This window comes from Nannospalax galili, unplaced genomic scaffold (genome assembly GCF_000622305.1).
Source record: "Nannospalax galili isolate Female #2095 unplaced genomic scaffold, S.galili_v1.0 scaffold85, whole genome shotgun sequence".
Classification (NCBI taxonomy): Eukaryota; Metazoa; Chordata; class Mammalia; order Rodentia; family Spalacidae; genus Nannospalax; species Nannospalax galili.
Genome location: NW_008358866.1, coordinates 7,620,641 through 7,633,542, shown reverse-complemented (window position 1 = coordinate 7,633,542; position 12,902 = coordinate 7,620,641).

Sequence of the window (12,902 nt, the reverse complement as noted above, 5' to 3'; positions counted from 1 at the left end):
TGACTGAAAAAGTAGGATTTATAGTTATTTCTTTTTGTTTGCCTACAAGTGTTATGCCTTTTTTATTTACTTATTTTATTTTTTTCCTTTGAGTTAGATATTTTATAATGTAACATTTTAAACACTTTATCTTACCATATGTTTTAAGAATTATTCTTTCCGTAACTGTTCTAATTAACATATTAACCTAGAGTACTCATTTTGTATTAATACTAACTTAATCCTTGTATCACATGAAAACCCTCTGTAATATGGCTTCATTCTATTTTGAAATTCTTCCTACATTACAGCAGCATTTGCATACATTCAGTGTCTCACTTCTACTATGGAACACTCATTATATTTCAGCTCGGTTATTGAGCTTGCCATGAAGAATTCCTAATTTCTACTTGAAAAATAAATGAAAAGATGTGGTAATCAAGTTAGCCACTGAGGCAGAGGATATGGCAACTTTATTTCATAAAAGAGGTGCCCTAGTTACTGAATTTCCTTAGTTCTCATTTGGAAGCTCAGAAGCTGATTTTATGTGCAACTGGAAAAATGTAAAACTCTTTTCCATAGTGCTTTAAACAAGGTATAGTATATTTTCAGTTACAAAGAATTATGGGGAAATTTCCTGACAAGCTTGAATACAGATAAAAATTTCAATACCTTATGAAATTCTTTAAGTTCTGACTTTTAGGTGGCATCAGTAGGCTCATTCTTCCTGTTGATGAGCACATTGAAGAAAGGAGAGGTTAATGAGCATTCTAGAGTAAGCAAAATGTGTAGCTGGTGTCTCACAAAACAGTATTCTTCAATTTTATTATTAGGAAATGAGAAAAGCACATTATTCTGTATATTTGTAGTTGCACACATATTTACATAATGTATAGCACATCATTTTGCATTGCAATGATTTCTCTAGCCATGGTCTGAAGTAGAAAATATGACTGAAATGTAGAAGTTTGCCGCACAGTCTTCTTAAATGTGCATGTCAGTTAAGTTTAAGATAGCATGATGCAGGTGTTCGGCAGACCCGAGCATGAGTCATGGTGTAATCACTCTCGGTGTGACTTGGTACTCAATCTCCTAATCATTTAATCTCTTTAAACCTCAGTTTCCTCAATGGAAAAATAGACTCAGTGTCAATTTCAATAGTTCAACTGCGATAATGAATTAATCTGCTAACAATAAAGCTACCAATTAAGCAGAAGGATAACAAGTATTTTGTGCATGCATGCCAGGGCTGCAGCTGTAAAACAAATGGTAGATGAAATACACCCATTTATATATCCATCATAAGCCCATTTGATTGGATTCTTCAGGATAAATTTAAGAAGTGAGGAATAACGGCATATAGAATGATGAAGGAGATTACAGCAAATCTCTGAGGGGCTTTTAGGGGAAGCAATAGGATTAAGACAGAAACATAACAGTGGAAAGGAAATAGCTAGGATTTTCGGTATGTTTGGGTTTTTTTTTTTTCTTTTCTTTTGTTTGCAAAGCACATTGAACTTCTACTTTCTTCGATACCTTGAAGAAATATATTCATTGGCCTTTGACTTCACCATAGATATCTTTTGGGGTTTTGTTTGTTTGTTTTTTGTTTTTTGAGACAGGGTCTCCCTATAGCCCCAGCTATAAACTCTCTGTGTAGATCAGGCTGGCCTTGATCTCACAGAGATACCCTGCCTCTGACTCCGGAGTCCTGAGATCAAAGGTGTGTGTCACCACACCTGGCTTGATTTTTTTTTTTTTAATGGGAAGAAGGGTTTAGGCTTATCGTGACTTAAACTTCAAGAAAGAGAATGGCCTGTAATGGTGGTCAAGGCATAACAGCCAGAGTGTGAGGCTGATGGTTACACTGAAATGTTTCTTTAAAATTGTGTGCACAAAGGAAGGGATGGGGATGTGGCTCAGTCTAGAGCATCTCCCTAGCATGAGCAAGGCCTTAGGTTCAATCCCTGGTCCTTGAACAAATAAAAAGGTTCTGAGTAAGTTCTTTTCTCTCATTTCCAGTCATCATATTTTCCTCCTTTAAATATGTTCCCATCTCTTCTCTGACAGCTCAAATGCTGTTCAGTCTTTCAAGGTCACCATTAGCATATCATATCTGTGAACCTTTCTCCTAAGGTTATCCTGGTCTTCAGGTTTTTCCTATTTCTATTTCTTATAAGATCTACATTTAGTTATAAAACAATCAGCAGTCATAATGGGGCAGGTACTGGAATAACCATGGGAGACATACAGATGCAGTCTACACCCACTCCAAGGGACATAGGAATAGGTGGCGGGAATCTGACATGCTAAGAAAATTTTAAGGGATATTTTTATAAAGAAGGGCATATTTATGAAAAATACTTCATCAGAAACAAAACCAATCGTTCAGTCGTCCTTTTGTTTTTTGCGCCCCCCCCAGGATTACAGCATGCTTTACTTTATTTTTTTTAATAAATAGTTTGTTGAGAATTCCATACATGCATATGAGGTGTTTTGATCAAATCCATGCTCACTCCCACCCCTCCAACTCCTCCCATATCTTCCCATATCTCCCCATCACTGTTTTTCTGATAACTTCATGTACTCTCTCGTCTTCTTTTATTTTTTATTTTTTATGGGGCTTTTGGCTACTCTAATATTCCCCCCTCTGAAGAGTTAACCCTAAAATCTTTTAAGGATTAGATAAATCCTCCCAAATATTCTTGAAATTTTTGGCCTTTGGAACAGAATATGTTGCTAAGAGGCCCAAGGATCAGTTGTCTTTTTATAAATCCAAATATTTGTGCAGAGTAAAATGTTCAGCTGGACTTTAATACATTTTACAGTGATGGAAATGTGACCATTTACATGTAGTTGTTGGTTTCCTGCATCCATAAATAAAGGGAAAATTCACATTTCACCTTTCTAGAAGACTCCTCTTATTGTGAGACAGCATTCTCACATGCACATTTATTGTCCACAATAGAGCCAGCATGTTACTCAGAGAATGGGAATAGTTGATACAAGAAGTAGCTAAACTGCTTTGCATACAGATATAAATATTTGACTTTGCTATGGAAAGAATTACATCTTGCATCAATTAGTTTTGGCCACAATAACGGTGTATATATAACAAACAACCTCAAAACTCAGTGACCAAAAAACTTATTTTCTTCTCAGAGATCTGTGAGTCAGCTGGCCTGGTTTCACTTTACGCTGCAAGTCTGCAGGTCAGGTCTTCTGGCAGTCTTTCATCCTCTGGTCCCACTGGGCTATTCAAGGCGCATTCTTCTCAGGGTGATGGCAAAGGCACAGCCAGGGGCAAACCCAACCTCCCACACACATTTCAAGCTGCCTTTTGCAGCACATCTGCTAGCATCCCATCGGCCAAAGCAAAGTACATGGCCAAGACCAAAGTCAAGAGTTAGGGAAAGGATACTCTGACTTCAACTCTGACTCCAGTGGGAGAGAATGTAAAACTGTAAGGCACAATGTAGGGATATAGAAAGTGATAAAGATTTGGATAAAAAATTCAATCCACCAGCCTTGATCTTGATTAAATTGTGCTTGAGAGTGAGTGAATGATCTGAGGTTTGTAGTTCCTTTTGGTAGAACAATCAAGAGTGAGTTGAGAGATGTGGAGAAGATATGCCTATAGTAGAAGATAAACAGTTCTCACAATGAATAAGAGGCACGATGAATGAGAAAGTAAAAGTTGTTCTGTTATAGCCAACATCACCAGCAGAGTTCATTAAGCATTACTGCTAGATATCAACCAAGTTTATGGTAGTTAAGAGAAGCCCATAAGCAAAGGCAGGAACATTGTACAGATGGGACATTTTGGGTATGATTATAGGATTCATCTATAATAACATGTCAGCCAAGAAGACAAGTCACAATAAGGGTAGATATGGAATACGTGAATGTTCTTCCAGGGTTTAGAGGAACATTTTAAGTGGATGCCAGAAAATACTGATTTCCTCATAATAGGCACAAGCAGAGTTTGCTTGTTGAGCTATCAGAATTAAGTAACATTTATTCAATAACCTGGCAAAGCAAGGTGTGATTAGTGTTTGTTTAATTCAAGAAGATTTTCCAATGGTAATAATTATAATTCCTCTGTTTTAGAGTAAATTAAATTTTAGTCACTTCCGAGGTATGGTAAGGAAGGGTGATATGATGGAGTTTGGTAAGGAAGGGTGATATGACAGAGAATTCTGCAGTTGTGAGCTCAGTGAGCTCATGTGCCAAGGAAGGTGATTGGGCCAGAAGCCTTGCAGGCTGAGACCAGCAGCTACAAAGGCTAGCTGTGGGTGTGATGTGAGCAGCAGGAAACACCAGCTCTTCACTTAGCTTTCCTTTTACTCCTTGCTTAGTTAGTAGTAAAATCAGCTTTTAATTGTTTATCATAATAGAGAAAGTCAATGACTCTTGAGGCTTGCTGTAGTTAGTGGTATTTTATGTTTTAGATTTTGTAGATGTTAGAAAAAAGATTATGTCTGAAATTTGGAAATTTAATACAGTTTTTTAAAAGACAAATAAAACTGTAGTGCTGTGGTTGGCACATTATCAGTCTAAGGATAAGGTCGGATTTGTTTTCTCAGCCAATTAAAGAATTAAAAGTCAGGAAAAATCTCAGACCAACAGAGAGCAAGAAGCAAACATATGGGTCTCTCTTCCCTCATGGGTCTTTGGCCACCGATCCATGAGAACAAAGGGAGCAGAGGTGACGAACGGGGTTAGGTATGGCCGTGAATACAATGGGAAGACCTTCCGGGAGTCAGCTTCCTCAGCTTCAATGAGACAGCTCATTTATTCAGGGAGGTTGGAGGAAAGATATAGGGTGAGGATGGCAGCCAAAGCTTTACCTGATAGGTATTCATAGTATGCTTTATTTGCATGTGGCAGGAGGACCCTATTGCATAGAAAGGGTAGGTGGGATGGAGTAGCTGTAGTGCAATGCCTAATTATCATACAGGAAAAACCTAGGGGCAGATTTGCAGGGAACTATGTCAAAGGTCATGTTCCAAATAAGGTCGGGCATCTGTGCTTGGAGACACTTTCCAAATAAGGTCAGGCAGAGAGTAGGAAGCCCCAGCTGAGAAAGGGAGTCCTCCATTTTGCACCGAGCTTGTAGAGCTATCTGGACATGAGGACTGCTACCTTAATGGCAGGGTCCCCAACACAACCTTTTACTGAAAGATAAAGAATCATATGCGTACACATAAAGTATCTCTCTCTCTCTCTCTCTCTCTCTCTCTCTCTCTCTCACACACACACACACACACACACACACACACACACACACACATACACACACACTCAGGAGGAAAGATGAAGCTCTCCACAAGTAGAGAGGTGACCTGGAAACAGAATCCAATGTCTCTGGGGACAATCTGGGTTTAAAGGGCTTAGTGCTTTCCCCTCCACTAATTTTGGAATTGGTCAGTGTTATAGTTTGAGTCGCCATTGCGGTGGCAAAACACTCTGACCAGTACCAACTTGGGGAGGAAAGGGTTTATTTGGCTTACATCTCCTAGGTCACAGTTCATCACTGAGAGAGGCCCAGGTAGGAACTCAGGGCAGGAACCTGGAGGCTGGAGCTGGAGCACAGGCCATGGAGGAATGCTGCTTACTGGTTTGCTCCCCTGGCCCCTGCTCAGCCTGCTTGCTTATACCACACAGGCCCACCTGCCCAGGGGTGGCAACACCCACAGTGGTCTGGGCCCTCCCACATCACTCAACAATCAAGAAAATTCCCCCACAGACATGGCCACAGGCCAGTTCAATGGAGGCAATTCCCCAGTTGAGGCTCCCTCAACCGAGGTGTATCAAGTTGACACTAAAGCTATCCAGCACAGTGTGCTTAAACAAAGAAGAGAAAGGTGACAGGTCACATCTCAGGCCACAGGCCAGTTCAATGGAGGCAATTCCCCAGTTGAGGCTCCCTCAACTGAGGTGTTTCAAGTTGACACTAAAGCTATCCAGCGCAGTGTGCTTAAACAAAGAAGAGAAAGGTGACAGGTCACATCTCCAAACTGAGATATCCAGAGCTACATGTCCCTAAGCAGCTCAGTTGAAGGGCCCTGTTGGAGTTAAAACAAGGCCTTCCTGCCAGAGACCAAGAAGCACAAATGAACCATCTTTATTTCTTCTCAGTGACCCTGTTGGCTTCCTAGGGATCTAGTGCCTTAGAATAGCATGAAGTGTAAACCTTGGAACCACTGGAGAACATACCAGCAACCCCACCTCTTTACCATTTTTCCTTGAGCATAGTTTTGCACATCATACTTGTACTGCACCAAATTACCTTTTTGCCCAGGAAAAGGAGCCCATGGCATCCTTCTTTCTTGTTCTTTCTCTAGATCTCCTTTGCAGAGCTTCTTGAAGCTCTCTAGTGCTAGGAAGAAGACAGGCAGAGAGGGTAAAAGGATTCTTTGCAAATACTGACTTCTCATCCAGTAGAAAAGGACACACCAAATCTCCTCTTTCAGCCTCAAGACAGCAGGCTGCTATTAAAAGAACTGCATCCAGAAGAACCTCCATCTTCTTTAAAAAGTAGAAAATAGGAACCAGGAGTGGAGGGACACATATAATCCTAGAAGCATTTGGGGAGCTGAGACAGGAGGACCAAGTCTTTAAGGCCATCTTGAGCCGTCTTTGGAGACCCTGTCTCCAAAACCGAAACCAAAAATGGATTTTTAAAAAAGCAGTAAATATGAAAGTGGCCTCAGGAATGAGTTTCTTGTCCTAGTTCTACTGCTAAAAGCAGGAAAAACCTATAGTATGAAACTACAAAGTAGACATTCTGTTTCCACATCAATTTTCAGCTATTTTTAGACCATATTTTCTGAAGATGGTCTTCTACAAGTGATGGCATCATCCCTATATGCTGATCACCAAATTATCCTGAAACAACTCTCTCTTTCTTAGTCCATGCTTTAGAAAGCCTTGTACAGGATATTTCTAATCCTACACTTTCTAGAAAAGCTCCAGGTTCCTTTAGAGCCCTGGTTGACAAGCAAACAATAATATAACTGAATGGCAAAAAGTTGTTCCTCCCATTTCCAAGTCAAAGTGCCCAAACATAGCCTAATATAGCAGTATGTTCACATTGTCATTTTAAGGACTGTGGCTCTAATCATACGGAAGTAACTTTCAGATCATACGTGTTTATGAAACAATGCATGAAAATTTTTTCTACTGTTAAAGAAGTTAGTCCTGGATTATGAAAGTGGTATTTTTCTTGTGGTTATTTCACTTATTTGTGTATGTCTTGTCTGGAAAGTTGTCAGGCAGAAATAGGTGTCTTTACTTTCCTGCTCTTGTGTGAGTGTGTGTGTGTATATGTGTGTGTGTGTGTATACATGTTCATGTGTATACAGGTTCATGTGCACACATGCACATAGAAGCCAGAAGACAACCTGTGCTGTCACTCCTTGATTGTCATCCATCTTGTATCTTAAGACAGTTTCTCACTAGCCTGGAACTCACCAAGCTCACTGACTGGCCAGTGAACCCAAAGATCTTCCTTTTCTCTCGCCCCAGTGCTGGGACTATAACCACACGGCACCTCACATGGTTATTTTGACATAGTTTGTGGGATCAAATCCAGGTCCTCATGCTTGCAAGGTAAGCACTTCACTGACGTTTGGTTTGGTGTTTTGGGTTTTTGGGGTTTTTTTTTGGTTTGTTTCTTTGTTTGTTTTTGGTTTATTTTTTAAGATTATCTCACATGTGTGAGGTTGGACTCAAACTCCCTTTGTAGCCAAGGATGACTTTGAACTTCTGATCTTCCAGCCTCCACCTCCTAAGTGCTTATATTACAGATGTGTGTGCCATACATTGGTTATGTGGTGCTGGAAACAAACCCAGGAATTCCTACATGCCAGGCAAGCACTCTACCAATGGCGCTACATCCCAGCCTTCCTAATGAATTTTGAAGCCTTTATATCACACCACGTCCTCTGATTGCAATTTCCTCACTACTAGCCACTTTGCTCCCCTCTTCACAAATGATTGTTGAATTTCAGAAATTCTTGAATGGATTGTAAAAGCAATCATTGACAAATACAATAATATGAAATTATAACTAAGTTAAAAAGAAGACAAAAGTAATAAATACTGAGAACTCAACCACTTTCTACTTGTTTTACTGTTATTTATGATCTTGATATTGTTTGTATCTGTTGCATCAGTGTGGAGGAAATGCCACATACCAGCAGACTATCCAGTGACCCTTCCCATCTTCACGTTCAGTGATACCACAATGGGCCATCGTGGTGGGTCCTGACCCATGAAGGTTAGAGGCACCGCAGATCAGGGCTTGACTTTTTGTCTGCTTGATTGTCTAGCTAAAGAAAGCTGTGGACAGAAAAATAATAATGTGGAATAAAGAAGAGCATGTACAGTAAATATATTGGAGAGCTGGCTGTTAAGCATTTAACAGAATACTACTGTATTTAGCCATAGAAATTTTTGAAGTATATTAACCCAGAAGCTAGATCCCATGTGTCAGAGTCAGAATCTATTCTCTAACAATGAAGATCCTGACTTTGAGATAAAATAACATCCTTGACTGGGAGTTTGATATGCTTTAGAGTATGTCTACTCTTCTCAGTACATCTCAGTCCTGCACCTCAGTCTATGTGCCTTCTCACTGCAAGAAATGGGAAGCCCTTCATATGTTCCCAAGGAGCCCCCAGGGCTTTCAAACTTGATTTTGTAAATTTGTATTTATTTATTTTTATTTTTAGGCATATAAATGTTTTGCCTAAATGTATATAAGTGCACCAATGCCATGTAATGCCCACTGAGAGCCAGAAGAGGGAGTTAGATCTCCTGTAACTGGACTTTCAGATGATTGTTAGCTACCATGTGGGTACTAGGAACTGAACCTGGATCCTCTGGAAGAAAAGTAAGTGCTCTTAACCACTGAGCTATCTCCCCATCCTCTCCCCAACTTGATTTTAAATATGGAGTAGTCACACAACAATTCTTAAAGTTGAATTTAGCTATACTGACTTAATTCCAAGTCTTTATAGATACCATTTCTCCCATATTCTCAAATGCCTCTGTAGTATACTATAAGATGCTTATTTCATTAGTCTGTCATCCTGATTTGCCACCAATAAAAGGTGCAATCATTACACCACTACCTCAAGGAAGGGACTACCACATACTATGTTATGTCATCATAACAGTATTAATGTCATCACCAGCCAATGGCATGTAGCTCACTTCCAAAATCCCATTTGAGCATCTATTTCATCTATTTTCTCAGTGATACTCCTGACATTAAGTCAGGTAGGGGTCTGTGGGAAGCAGATTTAGAGACAGAGCAATGTTCTAGTTTGATTTCTTGACACTGTGATAAACACCATAATCGAATCAATTTTGGGAGTAAAGTAATTATTTGGCATAGAGGTTACAGTTCATCATTGAGAGAAGCTAAGTCAGAAACTGAAGCAGAGACCACAGAGAAGCACTATTTACTGGCTTGTTTCCCCTGGATTGCTCAGCTACCTTTTTTATACAGCCCAGGCCCACAGTGGGCTGGGGCCTCTCACATCAACTATTGATCAAGAAAATGCCTCACAAACATGGTCACTGGTCAATCTGATCTGGAAAATCCCTCATTTGAGGTGACTCAGTTGTATCAAGTTGATAAAAACTCGCCATCACAGGCACATTAAATAGGGAGCTCTCTTGAAATCAGTGTTTTTGAAAAGAAATGGAAGGAAGTAAAATGGAGGGGGAGGAAAACTTGAGCTCTCTAATGTTTCCCAAAGAAGGGAAAAGGAGAAAAAGGAGTGACTTTGTGCAGTTATCTTGGCCATAAGTAGTTTCCCATGAGGGCTGACAGCACTCTGAGGAGCATTCATTTCTGTCTGAAAGGGGACGTGAATGGCAAAGCACAGCACCCTTCATAGTACCTACTATGAATACTGTCCTGGCAGCTGGGTAGACAGACAGTAGACATGTCAGGGGATACTGAATGTTATAGGAGGAAACAAAGTAGGGTCATTCAGCTAATCATGTTACATCCTTGCTATCCTTCAACCCCCCTGATGTTTCCATGTTGGGGTCTTTGCTTCCTACCGTTTGAGGCCTCACTTTCTTTAGGTTTTGACTCAAAGATTCCTTCTCAGTAGAATGTTGCTGGACTATTCTGTTAGAGATTGCAACAATACCCCACCAACACACCCCATCCCCCTTCTTTCAGTTGCTAGCTTTCTTTGCTTCCATGAGAAGCCTAAACTCTAGAGAACCAGCTCCCTTGCCTGCCTATTCTTCTGACCATCCCTGGAGGGGCTTTGGTGAAACACTTCTATTTTCCTTTTATGTCCCCCAAATGACTACATCATGACACTATTTAGGATAGTTACTTTGCTTAATTTCCTCCTCACTCACCACCCTCATCATTAAGTGATGATTTTTCCAAACACTGAACGCCAGTTGGGGAAAAACCTAATTGGAAACCCGAATTAAAGGAGATCACCATAAAATGATCAAAACTGCTGCAGAACACTGTGTGTGCACGAATGTCTGGCTTCCTAAGAGGTGGTCTTGCTTCCATCTAAATGGAATGGGTTTTCCTTAGCAAAACCCTTCATACATATACCCCTCCAGACAGGCTCGTTTTTATTTTTTTTATTATTTCTCCTCTAATGTAGATGATAGTTTAGTCATTGCAGTTTCTGTCTCCTTGGCTGGATTAGAAAGTTTCATGGTTGAAAAGACTCTTATGGCGCCTACTCCCAGGCAAACCAGTGAAATGGCTCTGTGGGTAAAGGTGCTTGTCACACAAGTCTGATGACCTGAGTTCAATCCCAGGAACTCATGGCAGAAAGAGGGAACTGATGACCAAAAGCTGTCCTGACCTCTGCATGTGCATGTGTGCTCATACACACACACACACACACACACACACACACACACATAAAAAAAAAAACTTGAAAAGGGGATAGTAGGGAACAAATATTATCTGAGGGAGGTGGAAAAAGTGGGAATAATTGGCAGGAAGGAGAGGAGGGAGCGACGTGCAAGGGACCATGGTGTGGGGAAGGGAGGGAAAGCAGGAAAGGAAAGATGATCAGAGTCAGGAGGTATTGGGGGGAGGGGGAGGGGGAGGATAATGGGGGCACTGTGACTGGTGGGGAGAAGCTGGATAAGAGAAAAAAGAGTGGAGATGAGTGAATCTCAGGGGACTAGGAAACCTAGAGGGAAAAGTGATGCCCTAGAAACCCCATGAGAAATTCATACAGAGTGTCTGAACATTAATGTGTATGTATACCTGGGAGTTGCTTGGCTGGGAACACAGTGCAGGATAGAAGAGACCTCCCTTAGAGCGACAAGCGTGCCGTACAGTACTCATCAAAGAAGCTTCTTTTTACAACAGATAGAGGCTACTACAGAGTTACACATCTCGTCAGCACAGAGAGCATATGCCTGGGAGATGCCCAGTACTAGGTGACACATTTGCTATCTAATCTCTACAACTAAGGCTCATGGAACATAGCAGAATAAGGGGTAGAGAGAGGGATAATGCACCCCTCAACTCTCACAAGTGAGGCTTCCATGAACATCAGAGTGTGATGCACACAGAGGACCATAATTGGCCAAGCTTTGGAGAATAAGAGACTGTAGAGTATAGGATGGGACTCCTATATGGAACCTCACTCACCCACAGCTTATTGCAGAAGGGGAGGTGGAAAGATTGTAAGAGCCAGGGCTGGTTCATGAACCCAGGGAAGTGGAGGCCTCCAGGCCACTGGAGGCTTGCTCATATGAGCCTGTGGCAGTGGTAGCATCAAGCATAGGACCCATGTCAGCTCAATTAAACAAGGGCCCAAAAGGGAGGTGAGAGACAGGTGGCAGGCCAGCACTAGTTTTAGAGCTGTTTGAGACTGGTTGATGCTGGGTGAGGGAAGAGTATGACTTAAATACGACCACTGGATGGGCTGACTAGACTCCAGTGTACGTATTTACACTGAAGGACATTTGGATACAAACACCTGAATGAATAGTATTCAGCATGTATGGCAGAGTACATAGGGTTCGGTGGGGGAGTGGGGGGAAGCATGGATGGGAAAGGGTCTGAATTTGTGTGGGAAATGTATGAAATTTTAAAAGCTCAATAAAACAAAAAATAAAAAAAATAAAATTTAAAAGTTTGTAAAAATAAATAAACCCGTCCTGGCTCCCTAAAGCAGATGAGCACATTTGGAACAGTTGCATGATCCCAGCCTCTAGATCATGGGGAAATTTAAGCTTTTGGTATGACCTCAAAAACTTATTGATGAAGCAAAGGATAAATAGTGCCCTTCCTATGCTGTGCAGTAAATGCATATTACTGTTTTCTCAGTCAAATAGCACAGGCATTTCTGATACGCCATTTATGAGTTGAGAATTTGGTATGTTTTCTAGTATAGTTATTTTCCTACCACTTTACTTTCAACTTTCTTCTCATAGCCAACTTCTGCCTGTGCCCATTCCAACCCACCACCATCCATCCTTCCATCCACACACTGACATGCTTCTGCCAGGACTTGCCCACTGATGACAGGAGTTCACCACCAAAGCTCCTGCAGCTGAGACATCCAGGTATTTGTCATAATTCTTCTCTCTGCTTTTCAGTGTGTTTGACGATTCTATCTTACTTTACCCCTCACCAACACATTTTTGAACGTCATCTCTAAAGAATGGAAAGGTAAAGCTTCAAGTAAGGTGATCAGAGCCAATGTTAGAGATTACACTTTAATTCAGAAAGCAGGGCTTTCAAAACAAATTCTCGCTGAAAAGGATTAAGATGCTTTTTAAGTGCTTGCCTTTTCTGTATGAGTAGACTTATTTATTAAAGTTCTTCAAACAAATATTTCTCTAGTAACCACCGCATGCCAGACATTGTTTTCAGCACTTAGGAACAGAATGAAGGCTTT